We start from the raw sequence: 16,001 nt of genomic DNA, 5'->3' as shown, positions 1-16,001 counted from the left end.
AAAAAATAGGTCTTTCATGATGCCTAATCAGCTAAAAGCCTAAGAGAAAGCACCTAATTATGCACATTTCATCGTTACAACCCTAATTGAAGTTGCAGTTTTTATCACACCTTTGCTGTACAGCTGCTAGACTGTTGCTTCTTCACAAGTACAAGAGTCACAGTAGAGCACTGTTTTATAATCCCTCAAAACCAAATATATCTGTAGTAACAGGTTGGAACAGGATATTTTATTAAATAATGTTTTTGCAAACAGGAGCCGGAATGGACGACATACACTGCGTTATGTGTCGATGCTACTCAAAGGTCTCCATCATCGGAGCAGGTGTATATATAGAAAAGTAACCCGTGCTCGTGCAGCCTCTGCCCTCGCTCTTGCTTGTGCTGCTGCAGATCGTGATGCACCAGATTGTTTGGAATTGCAGACAGATGCTCCATCTTAAGTAAGCTCTGCGTTTCCTCTTCATTTGCAGCGTTCAGATACTTTCCATCCATAATGGTTGTTACTCACTGCGATCCGTTGCTGTGGAGTTGTTTAGCCAGCTGCATATCCTATTTGAATCATATATGTCGGTGCTGCAAAATAAAGCATCTGGAGCTTGGACGCTACATCCTGACTCCTGCCCGGCCACCAGATGCTTGGTGTGGAGCCCTCCAAATGGGGGACTGAGGCTTCCTGCGCGCCGGGTAGCTCCTTCCCTCTTCCTCCTTTTTCATTGAGTCTTTTGAATCATTCTTAGTCCGACCCCTCGCCATGTATGGTATGTATGTATGTGTTTATGTGTGTGTATGTGTATGTATATGTATGCTTGTGTATGTATATACTGTATGTATGTGTTTATGTTTATGTGTATGTTTTCTGTGTATGTATATATGTGTGTATGTATGTATGATGTTTAGCAAGCAAAGACCATAACTATCTGGTTAAAGAAAGACGTTGTCTCCACATTCAGCTTTGTCTTCATTTTCTCAAACTCAGTCTCTCTGTGTCACGGTGTGGTTTCATTTCCTGTCTTATTTTGTAATTTTCTGCTTCTTGTCTCCCTGGGTAACTTCACTTCCTGCCTTGTCCTGTCATCGTCTGTGATTGTCTGATTGTTTCCACCGGTCCACCAATCACCTGCACCTCCCTAGTGTATTTAAGCGGTGTGTGCCTCCTGTCACTTGTCGCGTCATTGTCAATCGTCCTGCCTGCCTCTCCTTCCTGTGTGCCTTTTTGCCCCCCCCGTCATTGGCTTCCCCTTCAAAGTGTCTCCTCATGGATTGGTCGAGGTGTGAAGCTGCAGCTGTAACCTGAAACCTCTCTGTCCTATCTGTCCCTCACATTCCAACACATTCAGCTTTATGCCTTAATGAGTGAACATAACAAAGCATGCATAGTTTAAGTCTTCATCTTATAACTAGTACACTTTCATTACAACAAATCATTAATGATCACCGTTCATCACACTACATCATAAGATCTAATACAGTTCATGTGGTCCAATACTCAAGACATTTGCCTCAATCGGCTGTCTTACATTCAGTTGCTCATTTACTACCTGACAGGAAAAAAAACCTCCCCAAAAACCCTCTTAATAAAATAGGGAGAAATCCATAAAGGACGGCAATTAGCATCCGTCCCCAGGTTTTAACATAACATTGTGACAATGTGTACAGTGTTTATATGATTAACATAACTATAACTTGTGTTTGATTCAAATTGCATTCACTTCATCTAACATGTTAATGTAATAACTAATATCTAATAACACACAAACTACAATTCTGACAATAAACATTATTACACGTATTATAAATTCCACCACTAGGGGTGCACTTCTTGCTTAAATCCCTAACACTGCTAAAGATGCTTCTATTCTTTTCCATTTTGAGGCAGATGTCCTCAAGGACCTTGTTTTCGCTCTTCAATCTCATTGCTGCGTTCTGCCTGCAGGATCCTGTTTTCGTCCTCCAGGAACAGCTTTGTCTCCTCCAGGATCTTGTTTTTGTTCGTCACTTGTTGAAGTTCAATATCATTGCTTTCTGTTCTCTCATACGGGATGCTTTTGTTGTTCTCCAGGAACAGGTTATCCTCCTTCAAGACTGTTGTGTTTTCTGTGGAGTTTTGTAATTTGTGAAGTTTTGTTATTTCTTATTTACATGTGTGATCAAATGTTTACCTGACAGAGCTATACATATAACGCTTTTGGAGAAACTTTAAAGGTTTAGCACAAGGTTTACACAGAGCATAGTGTAGTGCCCCTTTAAGAGAGGAGTGTGCTGTGAAGACATGTGACCGGTGTTTACTATGTGAAAAGGAAGCACGAGATTCACTTAGTTTGTAATGACTTGAAACAAATGAGGAATCCTGAGTAATGTCCTATGTATGCCGGGTTGCCCTTTCCGTGGGGAGAAGACGGAACAAAGACGTTGACTTCTTCCTGCAGGAATCTGTAATCTTCAAACCTGAAAATCGGCGAGCAAGTCCATGCTCTCATTGTTCAGCACAATATAATTGTCCACCTGGACCTCGTTCTCATGCTGAAGCTTTTTTAACGTCTCTGACAACTCTTGGTTCTTGGCCAACTCATTCTTAAACTTTTGTTCCACACGGATTTGCTGTGTCTGGGCTGACCTCTGCAGATGATTGTATTGTTTTTCAGTCTGGAGGCACTCCTCTTCTTTGCGCCTTAGACGGTCTCTGGTCTCCTTGAGCAACCAAGACGGACCATCTCCGGTGGTGTAAAGTTCCATGAGTAGGTAGTTTTCATCAGAGAGCGCTTCTCTTTCTCAAACTGTTCAGTCAGTAACCTTCTCTTGGAGTTCCTGATGTGACTAGTTCAGTGACCTCCACCAGACAAATTGATGATGATCCCTCCTTCGCCTCCAGCTCTGCCTCTAACATAGAGGGCGTAGTAGTTGGATTCAGTTTTCCCTCCAGCACCCGATAACCTCAGTTTGCCTCAGTCTGGGGTGTTAGGTCACTGTTTGTTTTCTGTCATTCAACCTGCCTCTCGTTTCAGACACCTCCCTTCCTGTGTGCCACTGCACTCGGTGATTGCAAGCCCCCTCCCTATTGTTTCCACCTGTGTCTCGTTTTCCCAGTGTATTTAGTCTGTGACGACTGCTTATTCTGTGCCACTTCGTCTCTACTGCTTTCATGAGCTTACCAGCGAGTTACCCAAGTGTGCCTTCCCGTGTTTCGACCTGTTTCTGTCTACCCGTAAATCTATGCCCGCCAATTTGGATTAATCCACCTGCTCTGTCTGACTACCCGTGTACCGAACCCCTGCCTGAAGTAGACATTGTTTTTTTTATCCTCACTACAATGCCTTGAGTCTGCTTTTGAGTCCAGGTCCTTGTGGCCCCAGCTCCCTAACAGTGGTCAACAGGGTCCTATCCTTACTGGACACAGCTAGGATGGTTCCCCGTTTCCCCCTCCTGAGGTGCCGGATGGTCTTCCAGAAGCACTTTGGTGCCTGCCGAAAGTCCTCTCCATAGTTACTGTTAGGTTTAGGTGAAGGTTCGGGCCCCAAAGCAAATAAGGAGAGGTTTGTAGTTTGTAGTAGATATGTCAACAAAGTTTATTGGCTGGCAACAGGGAGAGCCGGACAATGATGCACACGTAGTGGACGGAATAATCTGCCGTCGACGTGATGAGACGCCCAGGTTTATATGGAGGAGGATGATTGGATGCAGGTGTGCCTCGTCCAGTTGCCGCCATCAGCCAGCCACACCCCCTGCCGCACACAAACACAGGAGAACACAGCCAAAAACCCAAACAAACAGAAACATAATCATAACAGTTACCCCGCAACTCCTCCCACACTCGCTGCTTTGCCTCCATCATGGCAGAGGCTGCCGCCTTTCGAGCCTGTTGGTACACTGCAACTGCCGGTGGAGTCCTACCAGATATCATAACCCAAAAGGCCTCCCTTCAGTCGGACGTTCCCAGTTCACCCGCACTACACGCTTGGGTTTACCAGGTATGTCCCAAGTTTGTTCTGACCCAGCTCACCACCAGATGGTGATCAGTTGACAGCTCTGCCCCTGTCTTTACCCGAGTGTCCAGAACATGCAGCCTCAGATCATACGATACGATTACAAAATCGATCATCAATCTTTGGCCTAGGGTGTTCTGGTACCCCATACACTTATGAACATTGTTATGTTTGAACATGGTGTTTGTTGTGGACAATCCGTGACTGGCACAGAAGTCCAATAACAAACGGCCGATAGTACACTATACTTAGTGTTAGGACAGAAATTGAAGTGTTTTGAAACAGAGTTTCCCAGCTGCATCTCTGAGTGGATGATTCTCTAGAGACAATCACAGGTCTTTTGTCCTGGTGTATCACTCAGTTGGTCTCAAAGACCTTGTGAGAACAGAGGCAGTGGATTGTGCCGCATTCTTTGCCAGGATTCCATTTCTTGCCAGCCCTTTTCAGATTTTTATTTCCATAAATGTTTAACGCACATGGTTGTTTGGCACTCTGAGGTTCCCTGTCATAAACATAGGTAAACATAGCTTCAAATACAGAGTGGATGACATGATTGCAAAGCTCTCTGAGGCAAAGATGTGAAATGAGTTGAATTGAATTGCATTGAATGATGTAGATGTACACAAAAAATCACTACAAACTCTATAGACTGATAGGAATGATAACAAGGCTTATTTGCCAAACCCCTGTGTCACATTCAATAATATCTACAGTTGTGCTGTTTTTCTTATCAGCTTCTTACTTTGCTGAGTAAGTGTACATATACAACCTTGTGTGCACATATTCTGGACTTATCTGCATATAATATTTTATAACTTCTTGAAGTTTTTTCATTTTCATTTTCAACGTGTTGGTGCATATTGTAGCATATTGTATTCAAGACTTGAATGTACGGTAAGAAGCATTCACATATTCTTGTACACAATATTCCTATTAGAAGTTGGAATTTTGTCCGTTTTTTTGACACCCCTCGAGCAGAACAGGCATTGCCAAAATCACCATTAATGCTGTCAACATATCCGGGAACCCAATTCTGGCCTTCACACAACTCTAAACAGTGCAATAAAAGCTCCTTCATTATCATCAAAGCGTCGCCTGAGCGTTCTTAACACTTTCTCTCATCAAAGCAGCTTTCGTGTAGTAATTTGACATGTAAATGTTTATATATATTCATGAAATTTGACACGTAGATTCTTGACATGTATGAATGTGACCAGTTCGGCCTATTGGGGGGTCCCGAAATGATGCACATGCAGCAGTCTGGTCCATTGAAGTGCTTTATTTCAATGTTCACACACGATAACACACAGCCGGCTCCAGCCTCCTCGCCTCTCTCAGCACTCTCTCGCTGTCGCCGGATTACTCCTACTTAAAGGTAGAACACACAGCTTGATTAGTCCCACCTGAGGCTGATTATGCCTCCCCCGGCACCGTTCCCTGAACCACTCCCTTCTCCGCCCCCCCTGCAGCCGAGCCAAACCACGCCCGCCACCACAATGAATTAACATTGCCTTAGGTTTCGTGGTGATTGCTGAAAAAAAAAGACTGGAAACAGCGTCACACCACAAATGTCCGGTTTAGGACAATGCTAGCTTCCTTGAGTGATTTAGGGTACATTTACGTCAAGTAGATATTGTAGCAAAGACTCATTCGAAGGATGTGAAGCATTCAAATATTTGTTCGTGATGAGTACACAATATTCCTCGGAAGTCGGTTCTGCCGTGGCTGTGTGACCCTCGGGTGGAGGTTCTAAGGTTAAATTTGTTTTTCCCCCAATTTCTTTACACATGTAAAAAGTATGAAGGCTTTATTGATCCCTCTACATCAAGCTAAACAGCACGTCAGACTGTAATTATTACAATTCCCACTGCCGCTTTGGATATTATTAAATTCCACATCACAGAGGGTGATAAACTCAAGACTCATTCAACCCTTTCACTCCCTGACTGTCTTCCCCTCTACAATCATTTTCGTATTTCATAGTGCAATTATTCCAACCTCCATGCTTTTTGTCCCTGCCTTTCTTTGTGTCTGTTGTTTTTCCTCTATCTTTCACTCTCAGAACTCTGATGTGGTTAATAAACACTTCCTGAGGTAAAATGCTCTCCTGGGCTCGACAGATTTATCCAGCGGGAGGTATTAGAGTGATTTAATTTCCACTTAACGGCAACATGATATTAGCGGGAATGTATTGCTGTGCATTTACTTTAAATGACTTGAACACAATGCAATAATGATTGTAACCGACAAAAGGTGATGGATTGGATCTTGGGTTGCTTCCACTGTTTAAGTAAATTCAGTAATACCAAAAGTTATCAGAGTAAAAAGATTGTTTGACATATTAGGTTAAATATACTGTACTTACTGATGCTGATGAAAGTGATTTACACCTGAGTGCATACTGTTGTAGCTCCATTGTAATTTAAGAGATTTAACATGTTTTTATTATCTCTGTAAGAAATACAATAGAAAGGCAGAAACACATTTTTGTGTTCATTCAGGTGGCCATATACTCACAATAAGAGATAAAGAAAATTAAATCACATGTCAAATATAAACATCACCTGCTGCATCACTTGTGCTATTCCACTGAATAACGTAAAGAATCGATATTTATCTCCAGCAGCATGGTTGAATACAGAGTCCGTGCAGCTTTTATAGATCACCTATAATATTAATACTGACACAACATAGCAAGGCTTTAAAATGTATTCCCGTCTAATAAGTGTAGATGGTTAACGACAACGGGTTCTAAGTCTCCTAATGAATACATTTTGTTCTGAAGGGCTGTGAGCAAATTGCCAGACTGGAACAAAGCTACACACATTTTTAATGGTTCGCCTCTTGTGCATAGCCTCTCTTTCAATAAGCACTCATAGGCTGAACAAGCAGTGCTGCTAGATCAGTTTGCCCATTGATCAATCCAATTACAAGTTAATACTTTCCCAGATCAATTGAAACAGTCCGAATTTGAAACAAATAACAAAAGAAAAACGTATGTTATACGTTATATGTAAGATAAATAGGGTAACGCAACCCACAGTGTGCAGTTGGATACCCAAATATTTGCATGTGAATGTTAATAATCATAACAAAGTAACTCCTCAATGAACCTCCCTGCCACACCTAGGAGATCGAGGAATCAGTATCAGCATCCAAAGGTCACCACAGAATTCATCAACGCCTGCCCAACATGCTATCAACACAAACCGTCTCACCAGGCTCCGGTCTCCTGCAGCCTCTCCCAGTGCCTCATCGTCCATGGTCTCACATCTCTGTGGACTTTGTCACTGGGCTGCCGCCATCTGAGGGCACCAACGCCATCCCAACAATGGGATTCACCAAGTTGGCCCTCTATTTCTCCGCCCAAGCTCCTGTCTGCTAAAGGGATGGCAGAAGTCCTTTCCCTGCATATAGGTCCTCAATTCACCTCCATCTTTTGGAGGGAATTATGCCCTTTGTTTGGAGAGAATTACCTCTGTCTGGTGTTCACCCACAGTCCAATAGCCATACGGAAAGAAACAACCTAAAGATGACGGCCCACAATACCTTGACAGGCTCTGCCAAAGTCTTATCCTACTTCCTTTGCATATACAGTATCGGTTCAAGCCTTCTCTTCCCCTCCTTGGAGAAGGAGGTTTTCCTCCCCTTAAGGTAGGAGGTCCAAGCAGCCTCAACCCTTATTGGGAAATTCCATCATTAGACCCCGAAAGCCATTCAGGACCAAGGCGCCTGCCCAAAACCCTTTTAGGAGCCTGGTTCGGAGAGTGAGGACTCTTCCTCTGGTTTCAAAGAAACCCTGCCTCCAGAACCCCTCCGCCTACCCGTCTGTGGATTCTGACACGTTGTACTACTACTCAGTGTATCCATCGTACTGCATTTGGGTTCTTACCCCACCTATTAAAATTTGACTTAAATATTTTTTTAAAGAGACCGTTTTCCCACATGGAAACACTGCCAATTGTTTTCTTTGGACGCTGCAGGGCTTCGAAGGGTTTGGAATAGAATAATTCAAGCAACTCAAATGATATCAAAATTGAACATTTCAGGATTTCAGGAGGTAAATGATGTTACCCTCCTGTGGTTTGGAGGCAACTGCACCTGAGATGGTGTAGCTGGCATGTTGTAATTAAAAGCAATGAGCCTGAGCAGAAAAGAACGCGTGCACCTTATACAGTAGCTCGCATATTGTGTGAGCATATGTTGGAGTTCTGCTGACTTGTCTTTTATTCAAGCTAATATCTTTGAACCGACATGAGACACACAAACACACACCAAGCTATAAGGTATAAAGGTGCTTTTGATGTTTTTATGTCGCATGATCTAATCTTAAATGTATCAGCATGTTTGTTAAAGATGAGTGCTTGGCCTTATGTGCAGGTTGTGGTAAAAGGTGATTGCCAGATGTATCCACCAGTACTTTGAGCATGCCATGATAACATTATATCATTTATTGTACTGGACCGCTAAAACACTACTTTTATCGAGTCATTGTGTTAACAATACATCCCTTGAAGAATGGTGATGTGTTTAAATAGATTTCGATCTCTGTAAGTGTGTCAGACGTGGACCAGACCATTTTGAAGTGCTGACAACAACTCTTGAAGGGCATTTTATAGGCAGCTTATTTTGGGATGTTGTTGACCAGACAGGAAGGTAGTGATTGATAAATAATAGACAGAGCGTGTGAGGCACAGACAGACAGAGGTAGTTTATAAGCAATGAATATACTGTGGTTAAATTTGACGAACATACGGTATTAAAACACAAGCAAAGAGCACAGATTGAAATTGACCAATTAGGAGAAGCAGTAAAAGTGACCTATGAAAGACAGGCTAATGAACATCGACAGGCTGAAAAGAATGAAACCGATTTATCACATCTTTGGCGAGATGGCGATGACTTATAATGACTATATGACTCCTAATGAGACAGTAAATATATTCTTGGCCCTTACCAAGCTGTAAAAAAAAGCCACATGGCACAATATGAATACATTTTCACTCGGTCCGCACAAAGCTGTAACGAGTCACATCACACACTCTGACATTCACGCAGACACATGGACACACCTGTTCCAGAGCAGATGACCACTGGGGACCAACCACGCTGGCAGGATGCCGAGATAATCAGCAAACAGTGAAAAGGCAGATAATTAACAAACACTGCAAGCTGATAGTTTGAGCAGATTAGCAGCTTTCTGCAGAGTTGAGAGGACAAAGATATGCCTGTCAGGATCAATCCGTTTGAGTAATAGGGTGTGTGTGTTTGTGCATGTTTGTGTGTTTATGTATGTCTCTATACACACATGATTGTCTGCCTTCCTTTGCCCCTTGTGTAAGTTGGACTAAAAGCGCCTGAAGAAGCTGAGAGTAAACACAGACAACAATCTTTTGTGTTTTTTTCTTCAGGGCATACACTAAAGCCCTTTTACAGATATTGTTATATGGAGCCAAATCCAGGTCAAAAGTTTGAAAAACAAACGTAAACCTGAAAGTTTTGCTGTTGAACATTGAAAAATACAACAATGTATTCAAAATAAAAATGAGTGGACAAAAAGTATTTTCAGGTTGAATATATTTTTTTTTAACTTTTTTTTCACATTCAGACATTTGTCCCTAATGTGATGTAGGGGGAGGGGCATCAACTGGGAGGGGCGTATGTGACGACATATCATGCTCATTTTAAGACTCATACTTGCATTTGGGTTTTCCACCTTAACACATTCACATGCTTTGATGTTAAAAAAGCATATCGTTTTTCTCGTAATACCTTTATGGCCTCCTTTAAGGAAACACAGTGGCAGTTGCTTTTACCTCCATGGGTGAACATCCAAGGCCAAAGAATACTACTTTAATGAATTGTGAATTAATTTATGACTGGTCTCAGATTAATACTGAGGCAATGCTTGGCTATTTCTTAATAGTTATTGGCAATTAAGTGCCACTCAAGTGGACAATGCACAAAATTATTAGAAGTCATGCACGTTCACCAGAAGCTCCTTGACACTGTCATGTCTGTTTATGTCTGTTCTTTTCAAAAACAGATGAATTTCTATCCTTTGCCAATTGCAGCTTGGCAATTCTCCGCCGTCAGACTGCTCCCGTCCATCCCTATAATGAATTTATTTAGCCTTAATGCCAATAAATGAATAAAACCACAGCACAACATAAAACAGGGTTTCCCTAGTCCTCCTCCGCTTTTACTACCACCATACCAGGTTCTTTAAAGAAGGCAGTTGTATTAATTTAAAATCAAATAATGGGCCAGGTGTTTCCTTGAGAAGAGGAATAATGTGGGAAAGGATTTTTATGGTTGCGGAAATAGAAAGTACTGAATGAGAGAGCTCACATAAAATAGATCTAGATTAGAGGCCCATGTTTGGCTTTGGTTGTCAGACCAAAGTCCCAGTTTAGCGGGGGTGATCAAACTATCGAGATTCAGTTCAATCAATTTTGGAATATGATGAAAAATGAGCAAATGTGAGAAAAAGCCAAGGACCCGATCTGTCTTGTGAATGGATGTGTTTTTTTGTGTATATTGCATGCTCTAATATTATACTCGAGCATCATTTTGGTGAGGGTCATTCTTTTCAAGAAAGCCATTTTCATGAAAGCAGCAACAGCGTTGACACTTCTTCATACATCTGTTCTGTCCGTAGAAATATTGTCCATGCTCCAATGACCAATTTTGGGAAGCACAGGCCGTTTTTCTCCTTAGATTGTCACACCCCATTGGGTCTATTTTCTGTAGGCGAGTGAGCAGGGTTGACTTTTTACACAACATAGCAGAAAATTGAAAACTACAGACCATAAAGGACACAACACAGACCATTGGTATTGAAGTTAACGTAAACATTTTTACAAACTTACATTGTCATGTGTTGTAGTGTTTATGCATCATACTACTCATGAGAAAACAAGTGCAAAGACATTATTTTCAGACCCAATGTTCATTATTTTTGTATAAATAGACGCTTTGCCACCGGCAGATTCAGTTCTATAAATTTAACATAGTTTTTCTACAATCAACCAGAAAAGAATACACCCCCCCAAAAGAAACAACAGGTTTACAGTAAATAAAGGGTAATGACAGCTGGATCAATGCCACATACATATACAGAGAAATAGCCACACACTTGACACCAAGTAATTATCATCGCAGAAAACCGGTTTGCGGTCTGGAACATATTATACACACAGTAAGTCCTACTGAACCCGTCAGATTGTTTTGTAACAGTTTAAGCTTGAAGAATGATGGCTCAACCGTCACAACTTTGAAAGGGATATTCAGAAGACAGCTAGGATTGAAATAAATCTTGTGGAAACCAGTTGGGAAAGAAGGGAAAACATATTCCATTAGGAAAAGCCTCGAGGGCCGTTTTTAAAAAATGTAATATTCTCCAATTCTGATATAACTGATGCTTTTGCTGCAGCAATGCTGACCCTATCATTGTTGTTTTGAACAAACCGTTGCCTTGTACAGGCAGTTGCGATGAGCTCATATGACCTTGATTAGGTAGCTGGCTTCTAGTGATCTCATGACATTGAGAGAATCCACCTGCCATGCAAAGTAAGTCAAAATACTGTTTCCACACCTAAACTGGACTGGTCATTTTTTAAGAATTAAGTTTTGACGTGATAAAAATTACCCTTTGTTGGAGAACTATTGGAAATTAAAACAAACATAACACACTGTATGAGCAGATGCTGGCTAATGAAGTGTTGTTAAAGGGTATGTCATAATCAAACTGAATACAAAATATTTTAAGCAATTTGTGATGTAACGACAGGCATCCAAATATATACTTTTTGTTTTTTCAATTGCTTGTTTACCCTGCAGTCATGTAATTTTGAGTGTATGTATATGAATCCACACAGTATCGTAACTACATGCAACTGAAGATTCCCTTTGAGGGAATACAGACCTGAAACAAGTCCCCGCAGTAACATTTCAATATCATACGGACATTACCGAAATACAGGCCGCCTGGAAGGTTGGAAAAAACAACTCAATCAAAGTCTAAAGCAGCATGGGATTCTTTGGAAAAGGGTGAGTCCTGATGTAAAGTACGGGTCACTTGAAGTAAATCAGCTAAAACAGGAAAAACATCGCCAAGATCCCTCCTTTGAAGCCTGGTGCTCGAGCTCAGTAGGCCACTGTCTTACCACAACACTTGTTCTCTACTTACCGCAGTCTCACCTCAAAGACTATCCAGAGTCTGTGTGTGTGTGTGTGTGTGTGTGACGTATAGATATTACGCCTCCCTTTTGCACATTTTTTATGTCTTTGTGCTGGATACCAGATGCCCCCCCGCCCTCCGGACACACTCGCAGTCTAGAGCCGGAGCCTGTAAGTGTGTTTATTACCTCCAGCCTTTGACAGTAAAGAACAGGAAATGTTTTTCCTCCTCCTCTCACCTTCATGTGCACACGCACACAGACAGCCGTAGTCCCTCCCTTTCCTCTCTTCTGGTTGGCTACGTCATCCCTGGGCATAGAACCAGAGTTTCTTTTATTTTAGTTCCTTTAGTTTCCTTTAGTTCCGCTGTATTATTGCTTTCGATTAAAAGTCTGGGTGTCAAAGCATGAGAAATGCTGACACATCTTTTCCTTTAGTAGGTGACATCAGAGAATGTTGATAGGACGTGGAATCCAGCAAAATCTCTGATACAACCCTTCTATTACCTGCCGATGAACATAGATAAAAAATATAATTCAGTGGTACTGGCTTATTCTTCATATGTTAAGTTAGTAAAAAAGGCAGTCCTTAAAATAGTTTACGTTGCTGCTGAATTCCAGGGCAATGCCGTTGAAAGAAACTATCAAATTGTTTATGGAGGAGTTTTAGGCCTATTAGAATAACTTTTGTTTTATACATCAGGACAGCATGAGTATCAGGTATCATCAAGTATCAGGTCAATGTGTTTAGGTCCTTGAACTTTAGCGAGATGGTTGGTCTCATCTGGCTTGATCGACGTGTAAAATTGAGCATCATCTCATCTCATTTATTTTCTGATAGTATTGCTAAATGATGAATATAGAAGAAAAAAGAGATGGTACAATCATTACTACTACTGGAGTCATGACTACTGAGGTTTACAGGAATACAACAATGAGCTGTAAACCTCCTACAGTTTGACTTTTTAGCCACATGGAAACCTGGGGTCATTTTTTTTCTCCATTAATGATAAGTAACATACTGCTGTGGGTATATGCTTTAGGAATGAATCAACAAACTAATCAAGTTCATGTGAATTGGTGGAACGTCATAGACGATGATGTTTTTCTTTGCTTTAATTTTGGGGTTTGAGGGTTTTACTAATTGAGCAAACCTCCATTGAGTTATTATCTTCTTTTATAGAGGGGCAACCGAGTTTAACCTCATTCTCAGAGAGCCGGCAGCACTATGAACAAGATGATCAATCGGGGACGGACTAAAGTTAGCACAGGAGTCCTCTCTTATATTGAGACAGTGTTGAATTAAATAGAGAAGGAATCACTTCTTTAAATTGAACTACAGCGCTATAAGATGCGCTGACTGCGCCCGTTGTAATCACTCCCAATCCAAAATGGTCACTGTATTGTACAGCAACTCGGAGGTTCCTTGGTTCCTTACTCTGAACAAGATGATATAGTAACTTTAACCTTATGGAGCAAAGACAAAATCCAGCCCTGCCATTCTCATCTTTCACAACCGATGAAACAAACACTCAAACATAATTGTTTACCGGAGCGAACTCAAATTTTAGAGAACATTTCACTCGAAGGAAACTCAATGAAATTGCTTTCAATAGCTTAGGCTGAACAACAATTTCCCTCAGGCACACTGCCAGAAGCCTCACAGGGACAAAAGGACCCTGGTAATTAGTCTCCGTGCAAACTACATTCATGCACGGTTTTCCTTAAAAGTTGTTTCCCAGCTGTACACTTATATTCCTTGTCTGTTTTCAGGAAGCAACGTGTGGAACACAATTCCAGCCTGGCGAGTTGCATTAACTTTGCTCTAGCAGTTCAAGCTTGTAGCAAGAGCCTCTCAAAACTGATTAAAATGCCATTTCCAACTAAGTCACATTTCTACGTCTCACCTCGCCACTGTTTCAGCTCGGTTTCATTTCCATTTCCTGAAGGACTCTTGGCTGCCGGCCTGATCATAAACAGACTATTATTACAGAATCTGGGGAGGCTCTTTGATGTGCCTGACATCTCAGTAAGTAATGAGGAAAGGCGTGCTGATTTTCACGCCGTTACAGGGTGATGGTGGGGGGGGGGGGGTTCATCGTCCTCCGAGCTAAGTGCTAAATGGATTGGAGACCGTGTATCACTATTTGCATTCATATTACATATTTCCATTGCAATACGCCAAATCACAGCGTTATGTAAGTAAGAGTCTAATTGTTAACAATAATACATTGTTTTTAAATGATTAAAGGAGATTAAAGAATATGAAAGCGGTGCATGACAATTCCTGCTGGTTGTTCAACAGATTGATCCAGGCCCCGACACACTCCTGGTTTAGGAAAGCCGATGAAAAAAGGAAGTTAACCTCGACTGACAGGATGAAGACCTCTGTCACACACACACACACTTTTATCTGACCTCGGTACAGTCTAGCCAATCAGTTTGTGTGTAGTTTTTAGTTTATTCAGCAAAAACTCCAATTTGAAACAGCCATGTCACCTCTTGGCGCATGCTTCTGCGTCTGCGTCGTTGCGTCGACTCACTCGTTTCAATTCATGATTCTGCGTGTGTTGCAGAGCAATTCACCGCCAGAACAACAGGCGGAGTAACGTGTTTTGTTGAAGACAACCTATAGAGTCACGTCTATTTATTTATTTGTTTATTTATTTATCATAGACTTTATTGCCTTGTGCATCGCCACTGCTGCTTTTCATCGCGGACACATTTGTCCCGTATTTTCCTCCACAACTTTGTGCACCTCTCGACCGGCAAACCGACGTTTGCGGCGATCAGCCTCTGTGAATCCAACCCACTTATACAACCCGCCAATGACGGCTTGTATAAGCGGTCATATTTACGCATTTCTTCCGACATAAGTTCTTCAATCTGATCCGTTCTCTCGTAAACATTCTTTGTTTTAATGATGGCGTTATCGGGCTATGAAAGCGGAAATGTGAGACTCCGTAAAGGATGTAGTTAGCGGACCAATCGCAGCCTTGTGCGCTGCGGGAGGCCTAGAAAGCCTAGAAAAATGGCTCGACACACACAAGGAGGTATGAAAAGGCACGCAAGGGACACGCAAGGGGGGCTTGCGTCTGCCTCGTTCTGAAAACGCAGAAGCATAAACTAGGCTTTAGTGGTAGACGAGAGTAATGGGTTCACATCTGAAGCACTCGTTATAAAAAACATATTATGGTTAATAACTTTTACAACATCTTGGTAAGCTGAGGTCAGAAATAGTCTTGTATTCTCAGGTGGATCTACACAGCTGACTGTCAACTCTTTTTGGGAGTATTTCTTTCAGAAAGCACAAGCATCAAAAATCCCCATTTGCTGTTTCTTCTCTGAGAATTGAGGCAGCATCAACATTCATGTGAACTAAAAATAGCTCTATGGCCCTATAGTTAGGAGAGCTATATAATATAGATAAGGGCGTTGTAGGTTTAAAATGCATAAAAGAACCTCCTGCATTTTTAGAGTCGGTTTCAACCCAGTAATAGAAGAGATAAAACTGAAATGATAAGTGCACTGTCTCTGTCAAAAAACAGAGAGAACCGAAGGCTCTGCTAGCGGGTCTGAATTGGTGAAGCTTGTTTGTCCCTTGCAAGAATAAAAACACACACACACACACCCACAACTAGTCACATCAGCCATGAATTGAACATGGTCAATTTACATGGAGCAGATTGCTCGCCGGTTTCCAACGATACACCCCTGACTTAATATCTCATGAGAGTGCACAGGCTGTTACTCAGAAAAAGTGACCTAGTGCCAACAAAAAGTATCTCGACATACTCACTTACTTGAAATGACTCTTCAATCCATCCTGCGCACTTTGG

The sequence above is a fragment of the Gasterosteus aculeatus genome, chromosome 14 (assembly GCF_964276395.1).
Source record: "Gasterosteus aculeatus chromosome 14, fGasAcu3.hap1.1, whole genome shotgun sequence".
Taxonomy (NCBI): domain Eukaryota; kingdom Metazoa; phylum Chordata; class Actinopteri; order Perciformes; family Gasterosteidae; genus Gasterosteus; species Gasterosteus aculeatus.
The sequence above is the reverse complement of the archived record's forward strand: the minus strand, read 5'-3'. Positions refer to the sequence as shown.